This window comes from Cheilinus undulatus, linkage group 3 (genome assembly GCF_018320785.1).
Source record: "Cheilinus undulatus linkage group 3, ASM1832078v1, whole genome shotgun sequence".
Classification (NCBI taxonomy): Eukaryota; Metazoa; Chordata; class Actinopteri; order Labriformes; family Labridae; genus Cheilinus; species Cheilinus undulatus.
The window spans coordinates 35,698,839-35,719,456 of record NC_054867.1 but is presented as its reverse complement, the minus strand read 5'-3'; the positions used below and the strand labels follow the sequence as shown (position 1 = coordinate 35,719,456).

Genomic DNA, 20,618 nt, shown 5'->3' with positions numbered 1-20,618 from the left:
ACTCATGTCAGCCTACCAGGACAGAGTGTAACCAACAACACATCTACACTACTGCCAGGATGGCTCAAGAGCGGAAAAATGTCACCTTTCCAACAGTTTCCAGGTTGTTGTGTGATAGTGATGGCCAGGACACATTGGTGTCAACAGTCGCTATCTGCTCTTCCTGGTGTCATCAACTCAGGCTGCAATGGGGGTTGTAAATAAGCACCAGACTCAATAGTATCATATTAGCCCCAGCTGACAGAGACATTTAAGTAAATGGATGTATCCCTTCATGAGTTATTTCTCAATGTGTTGACTTAATATAACATTAATATAAAATACACCCGCTTTTCCATCCATCACACTGGTGGGATGAACTGGATTGTGATGTGAACGTGACTAGTTGAAGGCAAGCACAGGATCTTGATATAGTAGGCTTGCACAATCAACAGTTTTAGTAGAGATTGAGATTCTGGCACTCCCATGATCAAAAAATATAATTGACAGCGGTTACTCACATTTAGAATACCAGTTGAAAACTATGCTGTCGTCTTTTGAAAATGTTTTAAGAAACACATTACCCTATTTTGTTGTTCTAGGTTACAGAGGTGAGCACAGGTGACAGTTAATCCATGAACAAAAACACATCAGTAACATTAATTAGTTAATACTGCTCAGAATCAACAGCAGTTGATCTGAACATTAGCGCTGATATGGAAAACATCACAATTTTCTACAGACAGATCATGATCTTGATTTTATCACAACGTTTTCATTCCATTTTTGAGACTAATTTGAGAGTTAATGATCAGAAAAAAAAAAACAAAGTTATTTCCCGTATAATTTTTTTAAGCACAAATACTGTGTTTATGAGTGTGTCCTCTTCAGTGTTACCAAATGTATTTCAGTGTCATGCATTAATGTAGTGACTGTATTTTGTTTAAACATAATCTTGATTTTTATTTATAAAGGGGTCAGGAAAATTTTTATTCACAGAAAGTACACACAGTTGTACCTGCTGCTGCTCACAATAAAGGAGAGAGGAGAGAGATGGAGGCTGAGAGTATGCAGCAGCATGCGTGTAGATAGATAGATAGAAACCTTTATTGTCATTGCATAAATACAACGAAAGGCTTTAGAAACCATGGAAATCAACTATTATGTTGTTTAGAATATGTTTAAATGATGATGAATGTCTGGACATTGCAGACATTACCTACCTCCCTCTGTTAATAGTCATCTGATATCATAAAGTTTCACTCATGATTCTGTTATCCCAACAGGTAAACCTCATGCAGAGAGAAGGAAGGGCTTGTAAATAACTTGGGAAAACAATGGAAAGTGAAATAATGTCAGCTGTAAAGGCCAAAGAATCTGCTTCTGCAACAATTTCCTCCACTGACTGTTGATGGTTATAACAAATAAAGACAAAAACAATTATCTGAGGTTATTATCATTATCATGCCATGATCACAGGCTCACAGGTGCACACTGGTTGTTATTTCAGAACAACATAATGATGTTAAAAATAATAAAAAATGCCCAAAAAAGGTTATGTTAATTTGTAGGACTGCCAGAAGGATGCAGCGAGGAACCACTGATTAAACTGACTTTGACATAACACTTTTTTCCTCCGTTTTTTAAATATACCAACAACAAATCAATTGATCAGTGCATGGGTGTGATTTCTTTAGTATTACTGCAAGTATTACTCATGCCATACGTCGCTAAAAAGTTAGCATTTTTGTTATTATAATTTAAAGATCCAATCAAGACAGTAGCCACAATCTACTCATCTGCCAGACCACTGACAAACAAAGAATGATTTGCAGGGTCATTAAACGGCACTGAGTTTACAACTGGAGCATATCTAATGAATATTTGTTTATACGACTTCTTGGCTGTGTGCTTATCTGGCATCCCTTCAGCTCCCTTCCCTAGCGGCTCCTCCTGCCCCGACCTTTCCTCCTTGCTGCTCTGTTGACAAAATTCACTGCTCCTGTTCTAAAAGTTTCACTAGTATATCTATTATGGCAACATGTGATCAGAGTAACATCAAACATTCCTCTTTTTTTGTCTCTCCTACTATGGTTCAGTTACTGGCATAACTTTTGTAAAATCAGACGTTTGTTTTTCTTTATCAAAATAAAAGTAATTTAATGCAAACAGGAAATAACATACCCAGAAGAAAGCATTTCTAGAACTAGCTGGGTAGAAAATCTCTTAGCTTTCTGGTACAAAGCTTGTTTATTAAGTACCGTTAACTAAAACACACTCTTTTATCAGGATCAATACTGAGTATCTTTGATAATTCTTACCTAGTTTTGCTTAGGTAGATACTGTGCAAGAACAGAAGAGTGGGTGTATTAAGGGAGCCACTTCTGGGTCATATTCAGCCAATTACCAGGGGCCGGTGGTAGCCAAAAATACTGGGACAGGTTGTGTCTTCTAGTCCAGCCCTGACAACAGGTGGGTAACAGGACAAATATGTTACAAAATAACAATATATAATGAAAGAGATTGTATCTAATATTGATAAGTAATAACTTTAAATAATTGTGATCTAGATGAGTGGATTTGGTCAAAGCCAAAAACATAATCAGTCTAACTTTATACTTATTCCTTAAATATTACCCACTTAATTCAAGTCTTTGAGCAAGTACTGAGAAAGTACTTTGAGCAAGTGAATACAAAGTAAATGAGTTGCTGCAGTAATTATGTGACACTGAAGGGAAGTGAAAGTGAAAATCCCTGATTCTAGCGCTCTTCCTCAGAGCTTTTTGTTGTTTTGAATTCATTACAAAACAGAAGAGTGTTGCAATTTTAATCCCTGGGATACCAAGAGTTATTCATATTTTCCTGAGAATTTCTTCTAGGGGAAGAAAATGTTTTCTGGTGCCTGTGAAGAGCTTGTCTGTGCTGTTTTACTTATCATGAATGCAAACCACATGACTGCTAGTTGTCCTCAAGGATCTGACAAGTTTAAGTGGTATCTAAAGATGGCAGTGATGTGTAATCTTTAGATTCATCTATGGGAGGAGATGCAAATGCAAATTACAGGCAGGCCGCTTTATCTACAATAACCCAGGTCTTCCACAACAGCACTTGTGTCTTTTTTCACCAAACCCATCTGTTCTATCTACAGTCAGCTGAAATAGTAAACATTACTATCCAAATCAAGGATTTTCTCAAGTTAGAGTTATATTTGTAAACCACAGTCTCTTATGCCTTCTGCTATGACCTCTTTCGAGCCAATCATTCTGTTGCTGTCATATTTTAAAATCTGATCTCTCTTTCTCCGCAGTCAGTTGTTTCAGTGTAACTGCGGCAACCCTCCTCCTCCCCAGCCACCTCCATTACTTCACATCCAGGTCCAGCTTCTCCGTGCATCCTGCATCCCTTCAAAGTCAGCTAAATGGCTGGATCAAGCTCCTCTAAAGGGCTTCCTCGTCTTATCCTACTCCTTCCATCACTACCACCAGTCTCTAGACTCTATGGGGGGTATACTATCCTGCTGTCAGACCAACAAGATCACAAAGATTCATGATGGAGTTTATTCGCATTTTAGTTTCAAACATTTCCAAACTTGTGAAACTAATTATTGTCAAACTCATATTAAGTGTCTCATGATTGAGATATCTGGTCAATACTCCTCTTGGTAGTGCTTCTTCTTTCCTCTACATTTGCCTCTCCATCAAGCTGTTTTCACCCTCCCCTACTTCTTTGTCTCAGAGTAATGTGCCAGGTCAGCCAGCCCTCTGCTGTCACTGTCACAAGGGCTGACAAATCTCCAACAGAGTCAAGTAATTTCATGTAGTTGTTTTCAAATTTTGTTTAGATTTACAGATCAGTTTTTCTAATGTATTCTTGAACTTACCATTTATCATTTGAGGCCACTCAGACTTCTCTCTCTTCTCTTCTGTAATTGTGTTGGTTTGTTCTAAACTTTAGGACCCTGCAGACAAAGTCTTGTTGTTGCATGCTAGATAAATCAGTTCAACATCTGCATCAGTTTATGAATAAATGCAATAGTTACACTGCAGGAAGGGCAATGTCAACTGATGCAAATCTACTCAAACACATCATGCACGGATCTCATTCCCCATGACTAATCAATAAGAAAAGTCTTTCTGATATTGCATGACACAGTCATATTCTCCCTGCTTTGGTCTGAAGATAAACTGATCAAATGCATCCTGTCACCACAGCAAAAGGCAGATTTGAATGCATGCAGAGTCTAAGCATCACCTGCATGCAAAACAGCTACCGTCAAATATAATGTAGCCTGGATGTTAGAAACAGTACAAGAGGCTGCTTTTGTGTGTGTATATTCATAAAGGTCAAGAGTAAAAAAAAAAAAAAAAAAAAAGTTCCTGTATCAGGTTTGATTCATGCTGTTTGTTGCTCAAGTTTGAAAGTTTTACTATCTTTAGCTGCCGCTTGTGACCTATTTATTTCCATACACATAAGATATTTAAACATAGTTATGAAAGATTAAGTAAACAAAGCTTCTTTCACACATGCACTGACTTGCTTTTTCAGCTTGGTTCAGTTCTCAGTTTTGAAGTCATGGTTGGGTACTTTTTCGGTACAGTAACGGAAGGTAATGTAACACTTAGTCTCCCTTTCTTTATTTGGAACTTCCCTTTTAAACACTGTCTTAAGAGCAGCATAGATAGTTTATACACCATGGCTTGTTAAGGTCTCATTTTAAAAGATCAAACATAATGTCTCAACCTCCTACCATTAAAGCTCTCAATAAAGAGTTTGAAAATAATAACACAAATTATATTCTTAAAGAACTGAACGTTCGTTTCAAAGGCTGAGGCAGGCGATGACTCCTCTGGGTTAACTGAGATAACACCTTTTCTGAATAATCTTAGCACAGAATGAACCTTAAAACACATCGAGGACTACATAGCTGATGTCTATCCATCAGTTATGAGTGCTACAACAGACGCCTTTTGCTCATGCATAAAAATTTGGTCTGAAAGGCAGTTATGGAGGAATTTATATTGTGTCTCAATACCTTCGATGCGTTAAATCCTTGTTCTCAACGATTGATAGATCCACCACTATAAAAAAACGGCAATATCATTTAGAAGAGATAATCATGTTTGTGTAATGCCACTTAAAATGTGTTAGTTTATAAGTTGGATGTGTTGTCAGTGATGTCCCCCATCCCTTCTACATAATATCTACACTCTACATTCATCTTGTCCACTTGTCTTCATCTGTCGGTCTATTTCACTGGGAAACCAAAGTGTTCCCTAACAGGAAACCTTAATGATGAAAGGGAATCTTGAAACTCTTCAGTTTCTCTAAGTAAGCCAGGAAAAGTATAGGAAGTTTTTCTGCTTTTGTCTGTATTTCTAATTTTCTTATTCAGACTATTTTATGAGCTTCAGCGTTTGTGCAGGGATGTGAATCTGTCATCAATCCACAGATCAGGACTGTAGAAAAACTTCAAGGAGCCAGGTGACATCACTGTCCCTCTCCTCTGCTTTCTATCTGCACCCAAAACTAACATCAACATGCGCCACTTTATGAGGTGCTACAAGGACTGCAAGAAACTTATTTGACATCCTATGAATAAAACAGTCAGCAGTGTAGAGGCTGTGATGTAAGGCAAAGACACACAGCAGACAGGAAGGCACACTACTTCAGCAGCAATCAAACACAATCCTGTACCTTCCTGTACATTTGTGTGGAAGTGTCGACGTGACCCTAATTTCTCTGGAGTGTAGCCAGCGTGAAACAATCGCAGATTAACATCTTGTTTATAAGTGTCACTCTTTTGTTTGTAACTAGGAGTGATGTTCCTCTAACCTGGCATGCCGGATGTTTGTGTTTCACACATCCATCTGGGAAACCACTCATACACAGCGTTTGGGAAAGGGCAGAGGATTTGAAAAAAACACTTGGAGGGTGACTGGATGAACGTTCTGTCAGTCACATCTTTATGGGCCAATCAGAGCAACAAAACATGTGACGTAGCCGCCAGCGAGCTGTGCCCCTACCGAAGGAGTAAACTCCATAACGTGCATAACGCGAATTATGGCGACTGTAGACATGTCAGTGCATGACTTTTGTCATTTTTGAAAAGAAAACAACTCACTTCTGTTCTTTGTTCTTCTTTTAATGAAGAAATGTTGTCAAGTTCTGATAAAACTGGCGCTTTAGCAGCATCCAAGCTAATGTCTTCCGCCATAACTGCACCGGCCTCTTGTTGCTTTTGTTTACTTTTGTAAAAGAGTTGTGAACATGAGTGAAAACTAGAAATGCACCAGTTCTAAAAATCCAGGCTGATGCCAACACCAATGTTTAAGACTACAATACAGCCAATGGCTGATACCAATGCAGATTTCTTAAATTACTTCTTTAGGTGTAATACTTCCTCTCACTGTGGCATTATTTTCTCTCTTTTTGACCACAAAAAAACCCCGGAAACCGGAAAAACGGATCATAATTTGTCCAGCAGGTTACATCTAGGGATACCATTCTGTGACTAATGATTTTGAAAATATCTACATACAAAAAAAGTCTGCGCTCTTTTGCAGTTGGTTTCGTTTGTGCCATTCCTCAAAGCAGTATAGCACCCCCCCCCCCCCCCCCCCGAAACTCAGCGGATTTCTGTCACAGTCCTTCCAACTTCAGTCACACAGTGTGAGACCTCAGGTTGTGCACGACCGTCAGATCATACAGTGTGAGCACACAACTCGTGCGTGATAGTCTTGCGTTGTAAACGATTCAGTCGCACAGTGTAAGATGACATTCTACCACGACTGTCGGTCGGCTTGAAATCGAACAGTGTATACCAGGCTTTAGGGATACAGAGACATCAAGGGTAGCAACCAAACGACAAAAAGGTCAGCTTTCAGAGGAAACAGGAGTGTTTATGACTTATGGTTCAAAAGTTATTAATGTTTTTATAAACTGTTTCACTTCTTGTTGTATACAACAACGCTGTCCTCAGAGACCCCAGAAAGTCAGTCAAGTTCCAGGCTCACTATAAAATGTAATGTAAAAGCTACGAATACATGGAGAATATAATTATAAAGGCACAAAGAAGAGCTTTCATAGGAAAAACAAGGTAATTCCTACGACTTAGCTACAGTTTAAAAGTTACCAAGCAATTTACAAAGCTTGAGCTCTAAGGGTTAAAAAGGTTATTACTGGTATCCACAGATATAAAAATTTCTGCTGATACAACTGATAAATCAGCCTATACCTGCTGTAAACATCTGCCGTAAGTACAAAGTGGAGTTTTAGGCAGGACAAACAGACTTTTATTAGCTAACGTCTTTTTCTTTGTTCATCCTCATCCCTTAAACTTTAAATTGCATTCTAAAGATTGAAATCTGTTTCTTCGCTCATCCTTAAACTTGAAATTGTAGACTTAAGTTTTAAGTCTTAAGTACATTTCTATCTGTATATCAGTATATGAGCATATAGAACAGTATATAGTGCTACTGACTGTATATCAGTATATGAGCATATAGAATAGTATATAGTGCTACTGACATTAATTCATATCCAAGGTATTTGCTGATTGCCAATGTTTTTCCTCAACCTGTCCTATTTTATATTGCACATGCTTGGAAGGAGGGGGCGGTAGAGTCACAAAGTGTGGTATAACTAGGATTGGGGGTTATTTTGTAAAAACAGTATAGAATATAAAGTATATATACAAGTAATTGATTAAAATAATGATGTTAACTGGGCATCTGTGTATGAACAACACACTACTTGTATTTTGTGTATTTCCCTTAATTTACTATTTTAGTAAACATACAGATAAAAAAATGTTACATCTTTATTTTCTCCAATATGAGAAGCAAAATAAATCAAACGGGATTCTGACAGGCTGTCAGACCTTCTTCGTGTGAAATGAACACTGATGTCTGAAGATTGGTAAACTGCTCACAGACACATATAAAGTTATCCTTAGTTGCATCATGCTTGTCTTAACTTTTGAGTGAGCACATTTTGGGTCGAGCAAGTAATTAGTATTCCAAACAAGCAATACAGTGCAGATCTTTACTGATGCAGCAGTCAAGAATCAGCACGGAAAAAAATCCCACACAGTACTCACAGCTTCAGACTGAGGCGGTCTAATCAATCTCAAGTATCTGCAGCAAACAGAGACATCACACCAATAACTCAGCTATCACCAACAGCAAAATGTCTCATAATTCACATGTACGTGTTTACCGCAAGATCCACGCCTAAGTCCTTTCTCACACCTGCAATATTGTTGCAGTAATTCACATGAACCGTGTGCGCAGCTTTAGAGTATATCGTGATTAATGTGGTTCAGTGTTTGTCAATCCCATCAAGAGTCACAAATAACAGCTGACACACATACAGAAGCCCTGAAAACATGAACATGGCAGCATAAATCACTCTGAACGCAGTGAATCAGGGATCATCAGAGAAACGTAACATGGGGAAAGAGCTCCATTGTATATCAACACTGACCAGTATGATTGAAAAGTAGCCTGTTTGTGTAAATGTGCTGTGCTGCACAGGGCCATAAGCCTGTGATGTTTGTGGGAAGTGCTGAGAAGGATGCTGTATGCAGGCAGCAGCTCTTTTTTCCTCACTCACATGAGGAAGATTTTCATGCTTTACAGCGGAGGCGGGCCTCCTCCAAAATCAGATCATGCCAGTATACCTTTATGAAATAGCAAAATGCAGAGGTGTTCTTTTACATAGAATATTCAGTGAGTGAAGCTTTTTTTAAACAACCAGCTGGTTACTAGATTGATTACTTTAGACAGCAGTCTGTATGTTTGTTTTTTGTGGCTTGGTCTAAGAAATATGTTGCAAATGTGATGTGAGACTATAAGGCAATATGTGTGGCTAAATCAAGAACAAGAGGAGCAAAAAGCAATTTTAATAACTCAAAAGGCCTCAAGTGAAGCTCTTTGTTAGTCAACAAACATGTTATTCAACACTGTGCGGGGGAATTTCAGGTGACTCTCTCTCCATTACTGTGATTTATTAAGTTCCAAGGACAAACAATAGGCTATGTGCCACAGAACAAGGGCATGTACACAAAAGCAATGATTTATATCTGAAGCTATATGAGGCTGCTATTGTGATAAAAAAAAAACACTCTTTAGCCGTGAAATAACAGTTATCACAATAGTATGCACAACAGTTAATGCCTTTCTAAGTCTGCTTCATATAAACGCCCTCATTAAGGGAGTGTGCTGTTTTGTTTTGCAAAAGTTTGGACTTTGATAAGTTTGAGTATGAACTTGGCACACTGTTCTGAAAAAGGCATTCAGTCTCCTCTATAGTAACATCACATCTCATGGGAATGTCGAGCTGACAAAGCACAGTCAGTCTCTGTTATCACATAAGGCTGATTCATCACAACTGGACTTAAGCAACAGCTGTCTGTCTCATGTGAGGCAGTGAGAGCAAGACTGTAAATGACAGGACAGTCACAGCTGCAGTGCTGATCAGCAATTATCTACAGTATGAATCTTCCTCTAAATGATAAGCTGAATTGAAAAATTGATTTCTATCCTTTTTTGCATAAAAAATACCCATGAAACAGTAACTTAGAAAATGAAAAACATAATAGGTATATGGGCTGTCAAATTCAGATACTGCTAGGTATGACCATGATAAATGTTCCCACATGTGTATCATTCTAGTCAAGTTTAATGATCAGTCAAACCAAATAAATCACACTGTAATATCACGGTAAATAGCATCCAGACAGCATCAGGTCAACAGGAGATGTAAAAGAAACCATGGAGTGGATAAAGGCCAGAGTTCAGAAAAAACTAATGCTGTGCACTATGAGAAAAGAGTAGAAATGATGAGAATAAAGTGGAAATTTGAGAACAAAGTCAAACCTTATTAGACCATAACAAACAGCCTTGTATCCATGAACTTATGAAACTATACCTCAGAACTGATTGAACAACAGACATTCTTTCTATTTTAGCTCTTAAACAGTGTGTTTATTCAAGATTTACTGATTGTTTCAGTCTAATAAGGCTTAAGCTGATTACTAAAATGTCAACTTTTTTTCAAATTGTAGTTCAACTTCATTCTTTTCATTTCGACTTTAATATTAAAGTACACAGTATTATTTTTTTCCTTCACCTCTGGTCCTAAGTGTCCCCCATAAGAAACATCTCAAGGATAAGGAGAAATCGCCATTCCCCTCCTCTTCCCCCTAAGAAGCATCACTTACTAACACTGTCAGAGTACAGAGCATAGACACAAACAAGCAAGTAGGCCCAAGAAGCTCTTTAGCTGTAGGCTAATCAATTCATAAGCTCAAAGTATACCTGCATTTATATTCAAACTAGAAAAGCACTCAGAGAGCGCAGACCTCCGCCATCAGCCCCATCTCCCAATAGTGAAGAATCCTTTAAAAACATTCCTGGATTCAGACGGTGATCTGGATGACTCCCAAAATCTAATTCGCCGATTATTCCCTCCCTGGTGGGGTGGAGACACAGTAAGGCAAAGCATTGGCTTCGCTACGTGTGGACTGTCATGCCGGAAGTCTATACACTCCAAAACTTTGAATAAGTTACTCATGTCTGCCATCTCCTGGTGTAAAGTAACAGCACAGACCTCTGCCATTAGCCCTATCTCCCAATAGTACGGAATCCTTTAAAAAATTCCTGTATCCAGACAGTGATCCGGATCAGTCCCAAAATCTAATCAGTTCTTCCTTATGCCATTTCTGACATTTCCTGAAAATTTCATGAAAATCCGTCCATGACTTTTTGAGTTATGTTGCTAACGAACAAACTAACTAACTAACAAACTAACTAACCCACCCAATCACATAACCCCCTTGGTGGAGGTAATTCAACCGAAACGTGGTACCTTCAATTGTGGCCTTGAAGGAAAAACCTCAGACTGTAGGAGCAGTATGCTCACTGGCCTTAGCTGCTCCTTGTCGGCTCAGATTGTTGTTAAATGTGATCTTAAACTTTGGAAAAAGTCCTGTTAGCTAAAAATATTGATCCAATGTTGAAATCTGCATTGAAAACAGCAGAATTAAAGTTAATTAGTGGGCTTAATGAGCTGAAAAAATGATTACATTATGAAGCATTCAAGGTCAGCTCGTTAAAATGACTACTAGACAAATATAAAAAAAGTCATGATATGTTCAAATGTAACATCAAGAAAAAGAAATCTCAGTTTTCACAAGAAAATCAAATAAATACAGTTTCAAGGATGAGAAATTTGTTTTCCAGCAAAATTAAACACATTAAGCCACTTAAGTTATTTGTCTTTCCATTACACTAAAGTATTGATAGAAGTACTGTCAAGCAGTGTTAACTTTGCCAGCTATCTTTAATTTCATGTCTTGGTCTTTTGATTTCATGTCTTTTAGTTTTAGTCACGTTTTATTCTTTTCTACACTTTGTAGTTGTAGTTTAAGTCAACAAAAACTCAAAAATATTTTAGTCTAGTTTTTGACCACAAAAAGTCCTCACATTTTAGTCTTTACTTTCAGTCCAAGCATTTATTCTCTTGCCTAAATCTGCTACCAAGTCATGGTAGTGTGTTCTATGCACTCTGCCAAACCCGGGGTCCCTGTTTTCTACAGCTTAGGCAGAATAGCTACAGATGCAATGTTTTTTGACAGATTTACCCACAATGGAGAAAAATAATGGATTCTAAATATCTGACAATAACTATATTACATTTTAGTCTAGTTTTAGTCATCTTGATGAAAACTAAACTGACTTTTAGTCAGTTTAGTCATCAAAGATCTAGTTTGGTTAGTCTTAATCTAGTTTTTCTCATGGAAAAAGGCTGTCAACAGACGTTTTAGTCATAGTTTTAGTAGACAAAATTAACACTGCTGACAAGGACTGATAAGGTGCTTTGGACTGAAAACATGACTCTTTGGTAACTTTGGTTCTTTTCCATCCAATGAATATAAAGGATATTGTGGAAAAAAAGTACTTAAATATCTAAAATTTTGACATTTTAATAAGCATATTTGCTAATGCACATTTGATAAAGTTCCCAATTTTACTATTATTAGTTAATGTTTTAATGTTATACAAACAAAAGTGTATAGCCCCCTGTGCTGCTAATGTGATTTGTGGATTTTTTTCAAAATATAAAACTTCAAATGATGAATCAGTACTTTCTGAAGCTTTTTAACACATTATAATAATACTGTGACAATACTGATAACCATGAGGTTAAGCAGAAAATGTATGTTTAAGTCCACATGTGTGTAAATAAGTTTAAGAAAGAAATATACAATGGGAACACAGGCCAAACATTTTGGTCATTATTATAAAGGGTTGCAGAAAAAGTTCATATTGGTGCTCTAGAGTGATCTGGGGATTTAATAGTTGTGTTCCTAATTTAAAGGTAAGCAGGTCTTTGTCGTTTTTGTTAAAGAGAAATTTTTATTAAATACAGAGACCTGTCTATAATTTAATTTCAGAAACACTTTTTTTCTGTAACTATGTGAAACTTTTGCATAAAATCACCTGATATTGATCCTGGGCCCTATATCGAATCATATTGAAATCGCATCATGGCAGATTTTGTGATATCGGGAAAATATCATATTGTTGTCCAAAATATCGATATTGTATCAGGATGAAACTGGTGATTTATACCCCTAGTGACAAATTCACTGAGTTCCTGTTGTGTGCATGAGTGTACATCTGTGAGTGTCTCTGTGTGAGTGTGATGCCCCATGGGAGCTCCAAAACAGGGCTAATGAAGCTAGACAAGCTGCTAAATCTCAACTGCAGAATGATTACTGAGCTCAGTTTAGGAAACACCCCACCAGAGCATCCTGCAGACCAAGCCAGTAAAGTGCAGAGAGTCAGGACCTGAATGAATGACAGGTCAGAGTCAAACATTAAATGAACTAAAAGACACAGATGCATCTGAACAAGTGTAGCTGAGTATACTGGCTAAAAAAAGACTTCCATCTTTTACTAGTAACTCACTCAGAAAAATAAACCACACTGTAAGTAATACCTGATCTGGTTTTTCAACTGTTTATCCTGTCCAAGAAATTCAATGAACTAAGTCACTCTTAGCTCTGGAAACTTATCATTGACATTTCTTTTTTTAAGATTTCATAAAATCAAGCATTATTGCAGGTCAAACAACTGTGAAAGTAATTATGACCCCAGTACTAAGATGAATGAATGAATGAATTCAGACAGATCACTTGCTGCTGACCAGCTGTTCTCAGTGCTTGGCTGATGTCAGCAGAGTCTTATGTCTTCCAATGACCTTTAAAATGGTATTCGAAAAGAATGATGTCCTTTGTTTGTAACATTCATATAATTACAAGCATGACACGGTGCTTTTACAAGCACACTGATGCTTTTGGTTTCAGCAACACAATGAAACCATTTTCAACTAAAGGCTACTAACACCACACAGACCAGGGTGACTGTTCACCTGCCATGCTCCAAAATATGATTTTTTTCTGGTCTTGATTTGCCATTTAAGTACAGTGTGCCTCAATTTATAGGGTAGAAAAGACTGCCAGGGGTTACCAGAGGTCAAGGCCAGCCGATTGGTCAATTGAATGCAAGACTCATATCCAGAATCCTGGTGTTCAATTTACTGTAGCCGTACCTCCTTGCAGTGTTGTCAATTTAGCGACTTTGTCGCTATATTTAGTGAGTTTTCAGACCCCTCTAACGACTCTTTTTCAAAAAAGCGACTAGCGACAAATCTAGCGACTTTTTCTGGTGTTACTGGAGACTTTTGAAGACTCTGACATGAAAGCACGTATCGTTGCAGCACCTCTTGAGCAGCGGTCGCTGCTGTGGGCCCCCCCCCCACCCCAAAGCACTGAAAGGCAGCCCGCTCATCGTACAGCAGTCCCTCTTAGCTGCGGTCAGAGCAGGAGATGCTCACGTCTCCATGTCCAGACTACAGATTAACTGCACTGTGAAGGCACCTAGACAGTTTTTTCTATTGTCTCTTTTTGGTCCGTTTAGATTGTTAATGAAGACTATATACCAAAAAAAAAAAAAAAAAGATTTGTTGTTGGCTCTTAAGTGGACCATAAGGTTTAAAACTAAACCAACCGTAAGAAAACTGAACTTGTAAGAAAAATAGAATAATAAATAAATGATAAAACAAAAATAAAATTTAAAGTAACTCTGCCAGAGTATCTCTTGAGTCATTTTGCCTAGCCCAGATAAAGGAGGGTAGAATTGTGACATTATAAAAACAAGAGTCGACAAAAGCAAGCTCATTTGTTGTTCTACACATAATAAGGGTCTTTTTACTCATTTTTTGTCTCTTTTAGCATACATTATTGCTAGTATTAGTGCATACTATTAAAATATTGATTGAGAATCGCATACAAGAACCAAATGACATGTCAAATAATACTGATAGCAAATTACAACACTTAAAAGCCATTTTTATTTGGTTGGCTGGTAAAATATCTGCCTGGCTGGTAAGTGAAAACGTTAGTTTTGGACGCTGGATACAGCGGTTTTTGAGGCGACAGGGGACTTTTATTGCCTTTGCACCTCCTTTCACTGACTCCAACTTGTGTTCATCTGTAAGGTGAGTCACAACAGACCGTTTATTGACTGGATTCTGGTGATTTCTGTTTTTTATTGAAGAAAAATGTGAATAAATTTCCACACTGTTGAAAGAAGTTTCGTTTTTTCCAAGACACCATAAAGCTGATACGACACTCTGTCCTGTATCCGAGTGCGGTTGCATTCACATCTCATCTGAACCGCGCCAGAGTCCACTTGATTCGTGCCCGAGACCACCTCACCAAGTGGGCCCGTGCGCGGTTCATTTGTATTCATACTACCCGAACGAACCGGACTTTGGGCTCAAGTGCACTCAGATCCGGGACCAGGCCCCTAATGTGAAAGCACTATAAAGCCCAGGCATAGAATGGTTCAAAGAGGTTATTGGAATGCATGGAATTATTGTTATTCAGTCAAATAAATCACTTAACTGCTCTGACACGTCTCAAAATTTGTGTAAAATGAAAAAGTGTAAAATATAGCCCCTTCGATTGGGTTGACCAACAAGCATGAAAATTGTACTAATTTGTGTCTTTTACAAAATGTCTTGCATGGTCACACTGAAGAATGTACTGGAAGTTGTCTTTTTAGAGCTATTTGTCAAATTTTGATATTTTTGCTGATTGACAAGGTTTTTGTTTTCATCAGGTTTTCTAATTAAGTAGAGTACATGCGAACATAAAGATTTAAGTTGAGCCAACATCCTCTAGGGGCTCAACTTAAACAGTTAGTTGAACCAACTGAAATATATATTTGAATTTGAAAAAAAAAAAAAAAAAAAGCCAACTCAGCATTTTTAGCTATGAGTCCTGTGCATGTGTTGGTTGGTACTTACTTGTTTAAAGTCAAACCAGGATTTTTTCTCCAAATCAGGCCTAGAAGTTTTGATGCCTTAGAAAAACCTAACTCAGTCAAGTTATGACTGTTTTACATCCAGAATTTTGATGTATGATGAGCATGCTTATTTATTTCTGCAAATTATATCCTATTGTTTTAAATGTCTCACCCAGTGATACTCAATGCATGACTCAAGACACATGTGGCTCTTTTACATCTGACATGTAAATAAATTCCCCCTTAAAATCTTAAAAAAGGGACATTTTGACCTCAGAAATGATCCACTTCAAGCCATATGAGTTTGTTTCCTACACTTGTACAATAGGCTTAAAATGTCACATTTAATTGTCAACCTTTATTTTGTTCCGTATATTTGTTCTGCTCTCTCTTCATCGGATGTGTGCAAGACAGAACTTCCAAAATGAAAATCAGATTCTTGGGAAATGGGACCAAACATGTTTCGAAGTTGACTTTGTACTTTGGCCTTACTACAGTAATATAAGGTGGACATTTGTGTAGGGGGAGGTCTTAATTAGCAGTAATATTTCTTTGCAAAATATTAATTTTGCCCATCATATTTATTTTTGTCAATTTTGTCAGACACACTAAAATGTATCTTATTAATGTAAGATGTATGTCAAGTTATCAGTTATCTAATACTGGTATTCAATAATTATATTCAACCTTTAAAATGCATTTCTTTTACTTATTTCTTTTAGTTTCATTCATGTTAAGTATCTCATCTCTGAATTTCATCATTTCCTTATTTTATTTTAATATTAACCATTTTAAACTACTCTTTTTAAATAAATTAGTTTTAACTACATATAAATTATCTGGCATTTTAACAAGTAAGCAGAGAAAAATGAACAAAGAATAGCGCATTTTTTGCAAAATTAACAAAAACAATCATCTGACAGAGTTGAGTTGACACTGGGGATAAAAGTCATGGCTTAAACTATCTTTTTAACCCAAATAAATATATTAATTGACTATAAAAGAAGAAAAATGAAATAAATGAAGGGAAGCAGGGTTGAGTAACACTGGTCTCACCTGACACTGAATACTCATTAGTACAACTGGACCACAGAGCTACACCAGGATCTTTACCACTTTTGTTTGAAAGCTTGGCTCATCAACTAAGCTGACATATTAGAAAATTTGGAGGTCACAATATCTTGCAACATATCACTCTTTTAAAAAAGCTGTTTGTGGCATGTGTTATCATCATACCTAACCTTAGACCAGGAGTCATCAAGTGCATTTGCACAAGGGCCAGATTTAGTCTTGACAGAGACTCTGGGGGCCAGCATTTCAAATAAACAAAAATAAAACAAAAGTTTTGGTCTGATTATCATATTATTGTATTAGTATTTTCTTTCAAAACGCAGGAACGTTTTAGGCAATACCAGTGAGATCTATCCATATTATCTTTAATGCTGCAAGCCATGGAGACAGGTCTGCCCACAGAATTGGCTGAAAATCCCTGAGAAGCAACCCTCCCCAGTTGTGATTTAGCACCAATATTAGCTGATTCTTGACAATTTCTAACTCCTTTTCACTACTGCTTTTGGCCATTTCCGCAACACCTTAACCCACTTTTGATAATTTTTCCACCTTTAAACCAATTTTGGCCACTTTTTGCTCATTTTGCCACTATTTAATCCATTGTCTCTACTTTGCAACTTTTAACCAATTTTTTTGATAGTTTTTCCCCCTTTTTTCTCTTTTACCAATATTTTTTGCCACATTTTTACCTCTTTTCCTCAGTTTTACTGCCAATTTTTGTCTCTTTGTGCAACTCCACAACCCATTTTGACACTTATCACCCATTTTTGGCATTTCTAACTCCTTTTCACCACTTTATCTGATCATTTTTGCAACATTTCTGCCAGTCTTATCCAGTCCATTTTAACCAAAACAAATAAGATGTTAAATCTTTCTAAAACTATTTCATTATTAATTGTTGTTGGGGTGGATTTAACAGCTGTAGACATTTAAAGCCAAAAGACATAAAACCACATCTTTCTTCCTCCTTTACTGAATTTAATGATCTTCTGGGGGCCAGACAGGAGGCTTGGGGGGGCCTGATATGGCCCTCGGTCCACCAGTTGATGATCAGTGCCTTAGACTTTGCGAGATTTATTGAGTCATATATTGAAATTATTGTTGCCCTCTTCATTAATGCAGAACAATCAACAGCAGCCCCTCAGAGCAACTAGTTTTAAACGCTAAAGGTGGCTGCTTCCTGAAAAAATGTAACCCTCATGGGATTTCTCTGATGTGGTGACTGTTCAAATGCATTTCTCAAGTATCAGCAGATCAAACATAATCGCAACATCATAAAAGAAGTAGAGTCCTCTTTGTTTCTCAGTATTGGAACTGACACATAACAAAAGCATTTCTGTAAATTCCAGATGAATCTGGCTTTGCTGTTATCACAAGATGTCATTTAGTATTTCATAGAAGATATTCTGTGTGAAGTATTGTTAGTGGTATTTTGTTTGGTCTTGTCAGTGGCTTTTCCTGAAATACATGACAGCAAATATGAGATAATGAAGCCTTATTTCTACTGTAGCTTGAATAACCCTTGTTTTATCATATGCTTATTGTTAAAAACATATCATTTAGATACAGCAATCAAACTTTGTTGGACAAACTGCAGACATAACAGGAAAAAATCATGTGATGTAGCCCAGCTAAAGAACACACCAGCACATGAATCTGCTTTTTCCCTGCTCCTTACTGAGCATTCAACAGCTTACTGCACCAAACTCTACCCCTGCAGCCTGCCTCTCCTGTGCTTTCCTCTTGGACTGGAGCCCATAAGCGAGCAAGCACACATACTGTATTCAGCAGCGCACACACTTAACACATGCACACACACACACACACACATGTATGAGCACACACACACACAAAGAAGGCATGTGGAGATACTGGCCCACAACAATCAGCCTCAGCATGAACACCCACTCAAACACACACATTTCTAACAACACGGTAACACATGCGGCCCCAGCACAGATGACTGTCACAACCTCTCAGCGACACGCAACACAACATGGGGAGAACAGTTAAAGCATGGCTTTGGGGTGTTGCAGGCTGTGGCGTCTGCAACAGATGAAACTGCAGCAGTGATAACAGCAGAGGCGGCGGCAGCAGCACTGGGGCAGGTGAGGTGAAAGAGAACCGAACCTCCCCCTGTGTCAATGCGCATGTGTCCGTCTGTAAGTGTGCTTGTGGATCTTTGTGGCTATTTTAAGGCGGTTCTTTATAAATCCTACAGGATGGCCAAGTCTCTGCAAGACTTCCAAAGGACAGAGCATGCATAAAACATGACAGAGAGGTTCAGACAGAGCAGTGGAGAGTCATGGAGGAGGGACAGAACAAGAAAGAGAGAGAGAGAGCAAAATACATAGCGGTATAATAAGGTATGCAAAGACGGTTTTCAATGCAGCAGGCGCAGCAGCAGCATTATCAGCTGTACTGACAGCTCAGACACGGTAAGAGACATCCAGATAGGTGGTTATGCTACCTCTCTAATATGCAGAAATGTGCGCTGCATACAGCCCGTGTGGCATTTGGTCCCCTGTAGGAACAGACAAACACGATCATCCCAACTCTCACTGACAGAGCAAGTGAAAAGAGGCAGGAGGAGAGAGGGGTGTGTGAGAGAGAGAGAGAGAGAGAGAGATGCCAAAGACATGTAGCCTCAGACCTATTGATGATGCTCTCAAAAACACCCACCTCAGTCTGCTGCTGATCCCTGATGCAGTGAGCACGATCGGGGACTGAATGCTGAAAACAGAAGCTGTGATGGAGCAGCAGCAACAGCAGCCAAAAAAAAAAAAAATCCAAGATAGAGCAGGAAAACAGAGAGAGGAGGAATGGTACAAGACGGGTGAATGTGAGATCCCGTAGCGACCAAGATTATGTGCCTGAGTGAGATGAGCGTGTGCGTCTGTGACATGAGAAAAAGAGAGAGAAAAAGTGACACAAGACACAGACAGAACAGGGACGGGGGGGGAACGGGGAGAAAGAAAGGGAGGAGATGCAGAGAGGAGACAGAATAAATGTGGAAGCTTGGAGAGTCACTGAGCAGAGCTGATGCACAAGAGGAAACGCCCCTCCCTCTTCCCTATTCTTTCACACACACACACAGACACACACCGATCTGCCTTTGCACAGTCAGCATTCGAGTAAGCATGCATTCAGTGATTCAGAGTGAGCAGTAAATAGTGAAAGAGAAAGAGGGTGGGCCAGAGGCAAGCAAGCATGAAGTGTTCATTTTAAACTCAATGACAGGACAGTCCTTTGTCGCACTGAGGGATTCCTGGTTTCCACAGAAAGTTGTGTGGCTGCAGGAGATAAAAGCTTAGCAAGCCTTACTGGAAATGTGTTAAAATGGTCTATGCTTAGAACCTGTATGCTTTCAAACAATGCCAAAGGGGATATCTAGCATCACCTTTGCGACTGAGGTAATCTGCCTAACTGTGTACTGAAGTTTCATTCAGCCCCTGTCCCATCTGGGTCTATTGACTGGCAATGCATTCTCACCTTCATGCAAAGCAGGGTCAAATGAGAGGGTTACTTTCATATATGAATCAATAACATGTTACATAATATGCACTATTCTACTCTGATTCCAGTGTGCATCTGCATGCTGAAGCTCAATGATTTACTCTCAACAGTTAGAAGTTTCAAAAGAAATGCTCAAGATTTCTCATATATCAAACTACATCATAATCAAATCCTTGTTTCAGCAGCAATTTAAAAGAAGTGCCTCTGTGTCTGTGAAACCGACCCCCACTTTGCTGATAGTATTAGCAAGTAATGCTAGCGCAAATCAATAAGCAATGAAACCACAGCTCTCAAAATGCAGGGATGGAATTTTCACTTAACGTTATTGATGTTTAAACAGCATTTATGAAACCGACCATCTCACTGCTCTTAACGAAAATAGATTGAAGAATGATTGGGAGAGAAATAAAGAGTGGGTGAGGCAGGTAGAAAGGTGAAGATACAATCGAATGTCCCTCCTTGTGGTGTTTTGTCATCACATCTACTAGCAACCCTTGCAGCCTCAGGTGACAGTGGAAGCAGGTTGATGATGAGATTTCTTCATGTTTCAGTACAGGCCGCTCCTGCTGTCTTGTAGGAAAACAGGTGGCTGAGCAGGTAGTCTGGCTCAGGTTTGTGCCATGTGAGTGGAAAACAGCCCAAGTCCCATCACATGTTTATGACTTATCCATGCCA

General features: G+C 38.4%; 1 protein-coding gene across 4 annotated transcripts in view; it reads right to left on the bottom strand.

Moving 5' to 3' along the window:
* kcnab2a (potassium voltage-gated channel subfamily A regulatory beta subunit 2a) overlaps nucleotides 1–20,618 on the bottom strand; it is a 151,441-nt gene that overhangs the window by 123,531 nt on the left and 7,292 nt on the right. For 2 of the 4 annotated variants that reach the window (XM_041782643.1, XM_041782646.1), the window contains exon 1: nucleotides 19,110–19,292. The exons of 1 other annotated variant lie outside the window; for it this stretch is intronic. The gene's annotated coding sequence lies outside the window, so the exon portion shown is untranslated. Of the gene's footprint in view, nucleotides 1–8,077; nucleotides 8,115–19,109; nucleotides 19,293–20,618 lie in introns of those variants that run through there. One more of the 4 variants, XM_041782645.1, reaches the window with a different exon arrangement.